Below are 12,742 nucleotides of genomic sequence, written 5' to 3' on the forward strand. Positions count from 1 at the left end.
GTAAACATAGATAATGCTTAAATAAAAGCTACCACAGCAGGACAGACGGCGCTGTTTTGCCCGAGCGAGCGGCAGCCCTCTACTGCTGTGTTTCGGCACAATTCATCTCGTGTGATGAGCTTACTTTCGGCCCTGTCATAAGAAAACTGCAACATGCCACAACTACTAAGCCTTTGCTCTAGAGTCCGTGAGCCACAACTACGGAGCCTGCGTGCCACAACTACTGAAGCCCGCGCGCCTAGAGCCCATGCTCCGCAATAAGAGAAGCCACTGCAATGAGAAGCCCGCACACCGCAACGAAGAGTAGCCCCTGCTCACTGCAACTAGAAAAAGCCCCCGCACAGCAACGAAGACCCAATGCAGCCAAAAATAAATTAATTAAAAAAAAAAAGATACACACACCCCTATGCTCATAACAGCACTATTCACAATAGCCAAGACATGGAAACAACCTAAATGTCCATCAACAGGTGAATGGATAAAGAAGATGTGGTACATATATACAATGGAATATTACTCAGCCACAGAAAAGAATGAAATAACATGACTTGCAGCAACATGGATGCAACTAGAGATGATCATACTAAGTGAAGTCAGAAAGACAAATACCATATCACTTATAAGTGGAATCTAAAACGTGACACAAATGAACCTATCTATGAAACAGAAACAGAATCACAGACATAGAGAACAGACTGGTGGTTACCAAGGGGGAGGGGGTTTAGGGGAGGGATGGAGTGGGAGGTTGGGGTTAGCAGATGTAAGCTTCTATATACAGAATGGATAAACAACAAAGTCCTACAGTATAGCACAGAGAGCTATATTCAATATCTTATAATAAACCATAATAGAAAAGAATATTTTTAAGTATATATGTATAACTGAATCACTTTGCTGTACAGCAGTAATTAACACAACATTGTAAATCAACTATGTGTACTTCAATTAAAAAAAAAAAATTAGCCAGACCTGAGTATCAGCCAGTGCTGGACACAGGCCTCCCTGCAATGGCCCAGAGTCATACAGGTTAATCAGGGTCAAAGCAGGGATTCAACTCCAAGATAACCAACAAAGCTCATTTTAAACCTCACAACCCCTCCTAAAATAACTATACTCTTCTTTCAGAGGTGAATGTCAAGTGGTGGAAGTGCCTCAGTAATTGAGCGGCTAACCAGAATTCCACCTCAGACCTTCCAGTGTTCAGCGGCTGCTTTCAGGGATGGGGACCCTTAAGGAAAGGTGCCTGCAGTAAGAGAGGCCGGGTGTCACCTCCCTGTGCAAGAAGTACACCACACTAGGCTTGAATGGAGAGGAGACGCGATAAGATTGCACAGGAAGAAAGGAGGGGACACCGCAGAGTGTCAACCAAATCGTGGGATCCGAATCCCCAGCGCTTAGCACAAGCTCAGACTCCGCGTACTCTCCGAGAAGGCTCAGTGAGTCTATCCATTCAATGAGTGAGTGAATGAATGAAACCCCAGAGCCCGCCGCAGGGGTCCACGGCGGCTCCACAGCCGAGCTTCCTAGTGACCAATCAACGCCTTCGCTCGCCCACCCCGCCCCCCCGCTGCCCCGCCCCCTCGATTCCCTCCGGCGGCTCTGAAATCCCGGAACACAGGATCCCCGAGACTGCCTCGGTGCGAGTGCGCATGCTCTAGGTCTGGCAGCGACGAGACGCCCTCTCCCCGCTGCGCTCACGGAAGGGATTTGAAAGCGATTGGTTGGGGGACGGAGACTAAGCTCCACCTGCCTCCCTACCAGCTCCTCCCGCAGAACCGAAAAATAATTTTTGCCAACACCATCCCCAGCACAGCGCCCCAACTAAACGAAGAGAAATAGCCCCAACCTCAACCACTCCACAGGCCGGCGGCGACTGGCGGCGAGCGGCCGGAAGTGACGCACGAGTGCGAGCGGAAGGATGGAGGCCCGGCTGTTGTTGCCCTGGAAACCGAGCCGTGCACCTGCTTCCCGATTGCGTCAGCAGCCCGCAGGCGGCGGAGTGAAAATGGCGAGCAGCAAGCAGGCGGGGGAGTCGCCGCGAGGGGGCGCTACGGGGCAGGAAGGGACCTAGGGCCTGCCTCGTGCGCACTCCTTCATTAACCCCAGCCATGTGCCAGGCATAGTGGACCCCGGCCCGGGGGAGAATCGGACCTGCACGATCTCCCCCTCCAGCACTGGTCCTCCTGGGAAGTCCTACCGCACCTACTCATCTCCGTTTTCTAGCCCCAGCTTCCCCACCTCAAAGCAAACCAAATGCTGTCTTCTCATTTTCCCCTGAGCCGTGCCTTTCCACGCTTTCCTGTCTTTTCTATATTGTTCCTTCAGTCCAGAATGCCCTCCATCTAGCACATCCCTGCACCATGAAACTGCACTCCTTTCAAACAATCTTCCTAGGCAGCGTTGGTCTGTGATAGACCTGTGGGTGATTAATGCTTTTTCTTCTTTTAACTTTTCTATATATTTCTTCTCCTTTAAAAAACATACAGGGGCTTCCCTGGTGGCGCAGTGGTTAAGAATCCACCTGCCAATGCAGGGGACACGGGTTCGAGCCCTGGTCCAGGAAGATCCCACATGCCGTGGAGCAGCTAAGCCCCTGCGCCACAACTACTGAGCCTGTGCTCTAGAGCCTGCGTGCCACAACTACTGAAGCCTGCGTCCCTGGAGCCCGTGCTCCGCAACAAAAGCCACCGCAATGAAAAGTCCGCGCACCACAACAAAGAGAAGCCCCCGCTCACCGCAACTAGAGAAAGCCCGCGTGCAGCAACGAAGACCCAACGCAGCCAAAACTAAATTAATTAAATAAATTAATTTTAAAATCATAATAATAAAATAAAAAGCATACATACATTGATTTCATAATGAAAAATAATAAATCATTTTAAAAGAGACCAGTTCTTTGTCATTAAAGAGCTTGTTACTTTTGGAAACACTTTTTTGGGTTAACTTTTTTATATGTAATTTCAAACACAGAAAAACGGCATGAAGAACTGTAACAAGAACTCTTATACACACTTTATCCATGTTCACCAATTACTTACATTTTTGCCTCATTGGTTTTATCATTCTCTAGGTAAATAGTTCCCAATTGTGCACGTCATAGCTATTTTTCCCCTGTCCAGGATTACAGGTTACAGTTGTCATATGTTTTTTAGTTTCCTTTTATCTGGAACAGTTTCTCAGTCTTTGTCTTTCATGACTTTAATATGTAAGAAGAATACAGTTCAGTTATTTTGTAGAACGTTCCTCATTCTGAGTTTGTCTAATGCTTTCTCATGATTAGATTCAGGTTATGTGTTTTTTGCAAAACAGACCACAGAAGTGATGTAAGTCCTTAGTGTATCATCTCAGGAGACACATGAGGTTGGTTTGTCTGGTTTGTGATGTTAACTTTGTTCCCTTGGTTAATGTGCAGTCTGCCGAGTTTCTCCACTATAAAGTCACTATTTTTTCCCATTGTAATTAATAAGTAACTTGTGGGTCTTTTGAAGATACTTTGAAATTGCATAAATAACCTATTCTTCATCAAACTTTCACCAGTGAATTTAACATCCACAGATATCTCAAGAATGATTACCTAACAGCCTAGTCACGATTGTAACTTACTATTTACTACATTTCAAACAATGCACATGCAAGAGGTTTCCAGTTTCATGGAGTATAATCAGAAGCACTAGGTTAATTTGCCATCCAGATTATTCTTTTCCTGCCAGCATCTACCTCAGTGCCTGCCACATATTAGCAGTAAATTTTTAGAATTAACAAAGGAAAAACATCCCCAAACACAGACACACACACACAAACACCCCAAGAAACAAAGACTGAAAAATTATAAGTTCTCACCAATGCATTGTGGCCACTTGTAGAGCCAGAAACTTGTAACTGTAAGTTATAGTATATCCAATTTATTAAAATTGGATCTTACATCTCAAATTTAAGTTTAAATGGGAAAAAAATTCAAAAAGGGAAAGAAAAATCCTGAGAAGGGTAACATATGGGTAGCTGCAATCCCATGTGTGACCACCAGATGCCGGAACAAGCTAAGGAGCTACTATGGGAAAACATCCGTGTCTGGTGTAAATTAGGATGGCCTCAACAATTCTCACCAAGACCTGGGATTTTGTCACTTTGTCAGGTGAGCCTGGGTCAGTCAGTTCTGGGCAAATTCAGAGTAGACTGATATTAGAAAGGAATTCACAAAAGAGATTTAGCTAAATTGGCAGTGACTTAATTCTTGAGAATTCAATTTATGTATATGACACTACATTGTATGCCTTATATGTTACATATAAGGTAATAAATAATAATCCAATTGGAAATATGTTATATATTACATACCAAGTAATTATAATTCAAGTTATATTATTATTATTTTTTTGTGTGTGTGATACGAGGGCCTCTCACTGCTGTGGCCTCTCCCGTTGCGGAGCACAGGCTCCGGAGGCGCAGGCTCAGCAGCCATGGCTCACGGGCCCAGCCGCTCCGCGGCATGTGGGATCTTCCCGGACCGGGGCACGAACCCGTGTGCCCTGCATCGGCAGGCGGATTCTCAACCACTGCGCCACCAGGGAAGCCCAAGTTATATTATTCTTTATGACCTGCGGGCCTCTCACTGTTGTGGCCTCTCCCGTTGCGGAGCACAGGCTCCGGACGCGCAGGCTCAGCGGCACTGCGCCAACCAAGAAAGCCCTCAGTCTTTCCTTTTAAAAATTAGCCTTAGGGCTTCCCTGGTGGCGCAGTGGTTGAGAGTCCGCCTGCCGATGCAGGGGACACGGATTCGTGCCCCGGTCCGGGAAGATCCCACATGCTGCGGAGCGGCTGGGCCCGTGAGCCGTGGCCGCTGAGCCTGCGCCTCCGGAGCCTGTGCTCCACAACGGGAGAGGCCACAACAGTGAGAGGCCCGCGTACGGCAAAAAAAAAAAAAAATTGGAACAGCTGTGAAAGTTGAATGGAGCCTGATGATCAGGTGGTAATAATGTACCGATGTTAATTTCCCACTTTGGATGGCTGCCTGTGGGGCTACAAGGGAAGGTCCTCGTTTGTGGAAAATCCACACTCAGCTAGGGGTGTTGGGGCAGCCACTTACGCTAAAGCAGTTAAGGAACATAAAGTATTTGTACTGTACTTGAAAATTAAGTTTGCAGTTGTTTAAAAATTATCAAAAAGAGAATTCCAAAAGAATTCAAACCGGTTAAAAACACACCACGATTTCCTGGCCTGACTCAAAGGTACTGAATGAGAACACTGGAGGTGTGGCCTTGAAATGTGTTTGTGAAAACACAGCCAGATTCGGAAAGCAGCTACTCCCGCGGCCCGGGAAGAAGAAGAACAGCCTGTATGTGCAGACCAATTTCCTTTCATCCATTCATCCAGACAGTCACTGGGGCAGCTCATAAAAAAACTGTTCCACACAAGTTGACTGGTTAAAATCAGCCTCCACCCATCTCTGACCTGTTTGTTTTCCATTCCTGACAATAAACTAGAGCCTCTCTCCCGTTTTTTTTTTTTTTGTCTTTTTGTTGTTTTTTTAAATTTATTTTTGACCGCATCGGGTCTCTGTTGCTGCATGCGGGCTCTCTCTAGTTGCGGCGAACAGCGACGGGAGGGCAGGAGGGAGATACTCTTTGTTGCAGTGAGCGGGCCTCCCACTGCAGTGGCCTCTCCCGTTGCAGAGCACAGGCCCCAGGCGCGCGGGCTTCAGCAGTTGCAGCACACAGGCTCAGCAGCTGTGGCTCGCAGGCGCTAGAGCGCAAGCTCAGCAGTTGTGGCGCACGGGCCCAGCCACTCCACGGCATGTGGGATCTTCCCAGACCAGGGCCCAAACCCATGTCCCCCGCATTGGCAGGCGGATTCTCAACCACTGTGCCACAAGGGAAACCCTGTTTTGTTTTTTTATTAATTGATTAATTTATTTTCAGCTGGGTTGGGTCTTCGTTGCTACGTACGGGCTTTCTCTAGTTGTGGCGAGCGGGGGCTACTCTTCGTTGTGGTGCGCGGTCTTCTCATTGCGGTGGCTTTTCTTGTTGCAGAGCACAGGCTTATAGGCGCGGGCTTCAGTAGTTGTGGCACGTGGGCTCAGTAGTTGTGGCACACGGGCTTAGTTGCTCCGTGGCCTGTGGGATCTTCCTGGACCAGGGCTTGAACCCGTGTCCCCTGCATTGGCAGGCGGATTCTTAACCACTGCACCACGAGGGAAGTCCCTGTCTCCCATTAAAAAAAAAGGACTACCTTTAACAAGAAAACTAAGAACTTCTTGAAAAGTGTTCATTTCAGTGCACTTCCCAAATCAGCTCTGGGGCACCTGGCCTCCATTTGGTATCTGTCAGGAAAGCAGGACTTCTGGGAGCCTCAGCCTGTTCCAGGGCCACACTCTCAGTATTTTACAGTCCCCTTTGCTCTGACTATTAAGACACAGCCCCAGGTTACAGAAGCTCTGGTTCATGGTGGGGGACCTGCAGGGGGCCTCCTCCCCCCCATCATGACCCACAGGCAACCTGACGGAGCTCTGATCTGCTCAGCACAAGGACTGCTGCCTGTTTTCTTTTCTGCCTGGATCCATCACTGCTCCAGCTTCCCCTAGACTTTATGCACCCACACAACCCCCAAAAGACACTTTGGGAAGTCCTGGGAAGGCCACCTTCAATAGGAGCATACAGAGGCTTCAAAAATTGCTTCCTATGGGCTTCCCTGGTGGCGCAGTGGTTGAGAGTCCGCCTGCCGATGCAGGGGACACGGGTTCGTGCCCCGGTCTGGGAAGATCCCACATGCCGCGGAGCGGCTGGGCCCGTGAGCCATGGCAGCTGCGCCTGCGTGTCTGGAGCCTGTGCTCCGCAGCGGGAGAGGCCACAACACTGAGAGGCCCATGTATCGCAAAAAAAAAAAAAAAAAATTGCTTCCTATGGTTTCAGGCAACTCTGAACATACTAAAAGCCAATGCATTGTGCTCTTCAAATGGGTGAAATGTGTGCCATGTGACTCACAGCTCAATAAAGTTGTTGAAAAGAATTGCTCCCTGCCTGCCAGCCCAGCCTCACCCTCTGCGATCCCACCCTCATGCCGTGGTTCAGCCTGGCTGCACTGCTACCGTTTTCTGAACATCATTCTTCCCATGCCTCTGAGTTTTGCAGATACTCTGCTCTTTCTCTCCCCTACCATGCCCATCTGGCAAATTTCTACTCTTCGAATCTTAATTTCAGTCCTTCATCTTCTGCGAAGCCACCCTGACTCCCCAAGCAGAGGAATTTCCTTTGTCCTCGGGGCTTCCTCAACCCCCTCTGCATCTCTCTGTCCTGAGACTTTCTACCCCATTCTCGTATCTGACCCACTCACGGTTCTATGAGTTTCAACTCCAACACAGGGACGGGGACGGGGTAAGGACTTCAATGGAAGGCTGTTATATGAGTAAAAAGAGAAATGATAATGGAATATGGGCCGCAGCCCAGGAAAGCAAGCTTGGATCAGAACCCTGGGCTGGCAAGGATACCATAACGGGGCTTCCCTGGTAGTGCAGTGGTTAAGAATCCGCCTGCCAATGCAGGGGACACAGGTTCGAGCCCTGGTCCGGGAAGATCCCACATGCCACGGAGCAACTAAGCCCGTGCGCCACAACTAATAAGCCTGCGCTCTGGAGCCCAGGAGCAACAACTACTGAAGCCCACATGCCTAGAGCCCGTGCTCCGCAACAAGAGAAGCCACCGCAATGAGAAGCCCGCTTGCCGCAACTAGAGAAAGCCCGTGCACAGCAACGAAGACCCAACTCAGCCAAAAATAAATAAATTAATTAAAAAAAAAAAAAAAGGATAACATAATGATCCCAGGGGCCTCAAGGAATAAGTAGCGTGCTACAAAGGAGGCAGTCTTTAATGTAAAGCTCCTTTATTGCATTGTCCTAATAATAGCTACCATTTCTGGAGCACTTAAAATATGACAGACACTGTTCTAAGGACTATACGTACTGTCTCATTGCTTTAAGGAACTCATTTTCCCCACCGAAAGTCCCAATGTCCACAACGTAGTCTTTCCTAAAACTGATCCACCTCAGACTCCATATGCAGTGAAGCACAGAATCTCCTTTCCCACCTAAGGGAGAGTCTGTGAGAGCCAAGAGGGAAACTGCAGATAATATCGAAAGTGGAGATATTAATTTCACCACACAACAAATTTCACGGCAAAGCCCCATGCCTTAACTATGTATCTACTTAAAATTATGTAAAAGTATAATTTTGAAAAGGTGAAAAACAAATGTAGGGAGAAGAACAGTATCCAGGTTGTTCTCCTGCCGTGAACAACTAGAAAACTGGGAGGAGAAAGAAAACGGTTTTCAGACATTGGACAACAGCCAGCTCAGGACCGTGTCCTGACGGAAGAGAAACCAATGAGGTCACAGCTCTGGGGCCACTTGAGCTTTGTGTCGGGAGTCCAGGTCTGATCCATGGCAGAGAGAGGTCACTCAAAGACCAGCAGTGTCACTGAGTTGAGCGGACGGGAAATGGAAAGGAGAGAGCCAGAGGCAGCCAACCCACAAAGCTGTGTGTGAGCTCCTGGGCTCCCCACCCACGTGTGCACGTGGAAAGGAGGGGAAAAAAATCTTCCTCTACCCACGTTAGGTTCCCCAGCTGGGGCCCTCTACATAACAAAAGACAGAGTAAGGAGAGAAACATTGCTAGTGGGAATGTCACATGGGATAAACACTCTGGAATAAGGTTTGACAGTTCCCACTCCACACACATCCATGCACTATATGACCCAGCAATTCCCCTCTGAGGAAGTAGGACAGAACTGTATGTCCATGAATGTTCACAGCGGTTCATTCATAATTGTCACAAAGAGGAAATAACCCTTTTTCCACCAGCAGAGAGATGGGAATACTAGAGAGCACTGAACAGGGACCCGCTCTGACACTCTCCTAGACGTGCCGGTAAAGGAAAGTCTGGCACAGAAGAGTAAGTGGCTTCATCTCTATGAGGCTCTAGAAAAGGCAAATCTAATCAAGTGTTGCCTGGGGCCCAGACGGGAGCTGACTCGGAAGGGGCACCGAGATTCGTTGGGTTGATGGTGGTCGACGGTGGTTGGGTTGATACTCTGACTGTGGCAGTGGTTTCACAGGTATATACATTTAGCAAACCTCACTGAATTCTGCTTCTAAAATGGGCAGTTAGTGTATGCAATAATGTATTCAATAAAATTGATAACAAATATATAAAATGAACCCGTATTAAACTCAACTCCTTAATGAAGGAAACAGCAGGCTAATAAAGCTGTTTCCAAAAAAAAAAAAAAAAAGCTATGAGAGAAGCAAATATATTATTCCCTGAAAGAAATAAGACTGTAAAATGAATACAAAATAAAGCTATGAGTCTTGGAATGTAATCTTCTCATTTGCATCTCTCTAGGATAATATTCATTTGCTTTGCTATAGCTCAAGAATCTTGCATCATAATCAGTTTTCTAGAATATAATGCCTACACTTACAACTTTATAAAACCCCCAGATTACACCACCAGACTAACCCTGCAAAACACTCAGCAGGACACAGTAATCTCTCTGCCTCATATCTAAAATTTGCACATTTTTTCCTTACAATTAGAATCCTCGACATGTGTAAAAAGCATGCTGGGAAAAAACAATCTTCTATGAAGCTCTTCCTCCGTTTTTACTGTTCTCAGCAATGAGAAAGGATTTGTGAGTATTTTCACTTTCCTGCAGCTCAGTCTATAACTCAGTTGCATATTTTATATGATTTCAACGAGGGAGGAAGAGATCAAAAGTTTCCTTTTGAAAAAAACAAAGATTTCCTTTTGCTTTTGACAAATCAATGTTACATTTGGACATACATACTTTTACCTTACAAAAATTTTCAAGACCATTATTCAGATTCACAAGATGATTATTTTCATTACCATTTCCCAAAATATCATTGGGTATTGTAAATGTATACTAATTTTTTTTACCTTGGCAAAGGTAAACTGGAATTAACAATACTTCCATTTTCCCAGCCTCTTCTGAGCATGTTGGGTTAAACGAGGTGCCTCTAAGCAAAAGAGTAACAAGTATATTTAAGCGTCATGTGCTAATTCTTGGTATTACTGCCTTGAATTTTGAACTTTTAGCATACTGCCCAGAAATTAAGAACATGAATGATTCTAACAACTTGGTAACAAATCATTTTGCAAATTAACTGTTTCAGTTGCTTTCTTTCAGCAAAATCAAAGGAAGACCTGCTGAGTTGTTAGTTGAAAATCACTCAAAATGATTTTTGATCTTATATCACCATCTGATTTTTGTTATAAAAGTTTGGAGAATTGAGAGACACTGCTATAACAAAATTTTCTCTATTCCCATCTACATTAATGTGAACAAGAGTCTCAGCACTTACACACAAGAGCTAAAACTCAGGATACGTTTGGTGCATAATCTCTCCCATTCAAGCAAACAATAAATATCAATATTTGTAGGTCCATAAAATAACTTAAAAATATCTATTTCAATAAGAGATATATTTCCAATAAAATTTACCTTTATATTAATTTAATAATTATCAAAATAGATAATATATTTATTTAAAAATTTTTTTTTGCGGTATGCGGGCCTCTCACTGTTGTGGCCTCTCTCGTTGCAGAGCACAGGCTCCAGATGCGCAGGCTCATAGGCCATGGCTCACGGGCCCAACCGCTCCGCGGCATGTGGGATCCTCCCGGACTGGGGCACGAACCCATGTCCCCTGCATCGGCAGGCGGACTCTCAACCACTGCGCCACCAGAGAAGCCCTAGATAATATATTTATGATGTTTTAGTCAATTGTGTGGCTCAGAGACGTGTGGCCACTGGGAAGGCCCGGTCTCCCAAGGGAGGCTGTCTACCCTCAAAGCAGCCCCCATGTCAGGCTGCAAGGGTGCACCCCTGCTGTAAGCCAGGCCACGCTGCTGCTTTGTGGTCTGCCAGGGTTTGTGCAGGAGGGCTGGAGCTCCAGGGTACAGACGCCTCGAGCATTTCTCCTGGCTGGAGATTCTAAGTAGGGCCAAACTCCCAGCCCCTCCATTGCCAGGCTGATGCAGTTTTTTAAAAAAACACCAGCTTTTTGCAGAATTTTGCTACATTATCAGATTTGGATGCCAGCCCCCGAGAGCTCTCGTAAGTACTGCTCCTCCTTCCAGCTGAGGTTGTGATGTCAGCCCTGGGAACAGCGTGTACTGGAAATAAATTGCCTTTTAGAGGGACATGTCTGAGCCAGAGCAGTCAGGAAAAAGTGGGTCAGCATTTGTTGTTTTTTTTTTTCTTTTTAAACAAGTACACATATCCAGAGCTTTATTTTGGGCACAGAGCCAAGTGAAGTTGGCCTTTGCAGGGCTCTACCGTCCTGCCTGCCTTCCAGCTGGAGACCACGGAAAGTGATCCTGCACGTTGATTCAGGAGAACAGGGCTGGCGGCCCCACGCTTGTGGATCAACTCAAGGCCAAGATGAGAACCAACCCTCACTCCAGTGGATAGGGAGTTTGAGGAGAGTGTCATTTTCCATTGCTGCCATAACGAATTACAACAAGTTTACAGGCTTAATACAAAGTTATTAGCTCACAGTTCACAGTAGTTGGAAGTCCAGTCCGTTTTCCCAGCTCATCTGAGTTGCTGGCAGAATTCAGTTCCTTGCGGTCATAGGACTGAGGCCCCCATTTTCTTGTGGGCTGTTGGCCGGGACCGAAGTCCGACTTCCAGAGGCTCCTTCCTCCAGCGGCAAAGCCAGCAATGCCTGCTTGAGGCCCTCTCTTGTGAGTCTCTCCTGCCTCTTCTGTCCTCCAGGTTCTCCGACAGACTCTCTGTCTTCTTCTTCCTCTTCTAAGGGCTCAGTGTGATTATAATTGGCCCACCCGGGGCTTCCCTGGTGGCGCAGTGGTTGACAGTCCGCCTGCCGCTGCAGGGGACGTGGGTTTGTGCCCGGTCCGGGAGGATCCCACGTGCCACGGAGCGGCTGGGCCCGTGAGCCATGGCCGCTGAGCCTGCGCGTTGGGAGCCTGTGCTCCGCAATGGGAGAGGCCACAACAGTGAGAGGCTTGTGTACCACACACACAAAAAAAAATTGGCCCACCCGGATAGGATAATCCTGGATAATCTCTGCAACTCACGACCTGTAACTTTATCATGGCTGCAAAGTCCCTTTTGTCGTGTAAAGTAGCGTATTCACAGGCAAATGTGAATGGGGACCATTGTTTGGCCCACCGAAGGAAGAAGCAGACTCAGTGACAGCATGACAGCCACCATCAGGGAGCTTGTTTGGACTGTCCCTGTTTTCTCCTGACCCCTACCCCGCCTTGCACGCACACATTACCTCCAGGAGGCTGTGCTCGGAGGTCGGAAGCAGTGTGCCCAGGGTCCCAGAGCCGGTTAGAGGCAGAGCCCAGGGCTGTCGGGTTTCAAGGACCAGAGGGGTTATGTCAGCCTACAGTTAGACAGTGAGGTCCACACAACCCACCCCAGAGCCAGCAGTGGGCTGGGGTGTACGATTGGCCAACAACCTGTCCCTGTCACTGTCACCGCTACCTGATGGCCAGCTCCCGCTCAGGCTCTGAAAGTTCCAGGTCCTGACCTAGAACCAGGACACTTCAGGTGGGGACAGCAGGGGTTCTGGAGTCTCCACCAGCCTCCAGTGCTGGCTCTGCCACCTACCTGCTGGGTGATTTCTACTCTCCATACAACGGAGCTGATGACACCACCGCCTCATAGAGCTGTCAGGAGGGCAAACGAGGGAAAGCAG

At 47.5% G+C, this 12,742-nt stretch overlaps 1 protein-coding gene across 5 annotated transcripts in view; it reads right to left on the reverse strand.

The window, feature by feature from the left end:
* Positions 1–12,742, reverse strand: part of TRAPPC9 (trafficking protein particle complex subunit 9) — a 539,837-nt gene that overhangs the window by 507,296 nt on the left and 19,799 nt on the right. Inside the window, exon 1 of one of the 5 annotated variants that reach the window (XM_060287243.2) lies at positions 1,847–1,922. The exons of the other annotated variants lie outside the window; for them this stretch is intronic. The gene's annotated coding sequence lies outside the window, so the exon portion shown is untranslated. Of the gene's footprint in view, positions 1–1,846; positions 1,923–12,742 lie in introns of those variants that run through there. 5 annotated transcript variants of the gene reach the window in all.

Source organism: Globicephala melas, chromosome 17, assembly GCF_963455315.2.
Source record: "Globicephala melas chromosome 17, mGloMel1.2, whole genome shotgun sequence".
NCBI classification, from domain to species: Eukaryota; Metazoa; Chordata; class Mammalia; order Artiodactyla; family Delphinidae; genus Globicephala; species Globicephala melas.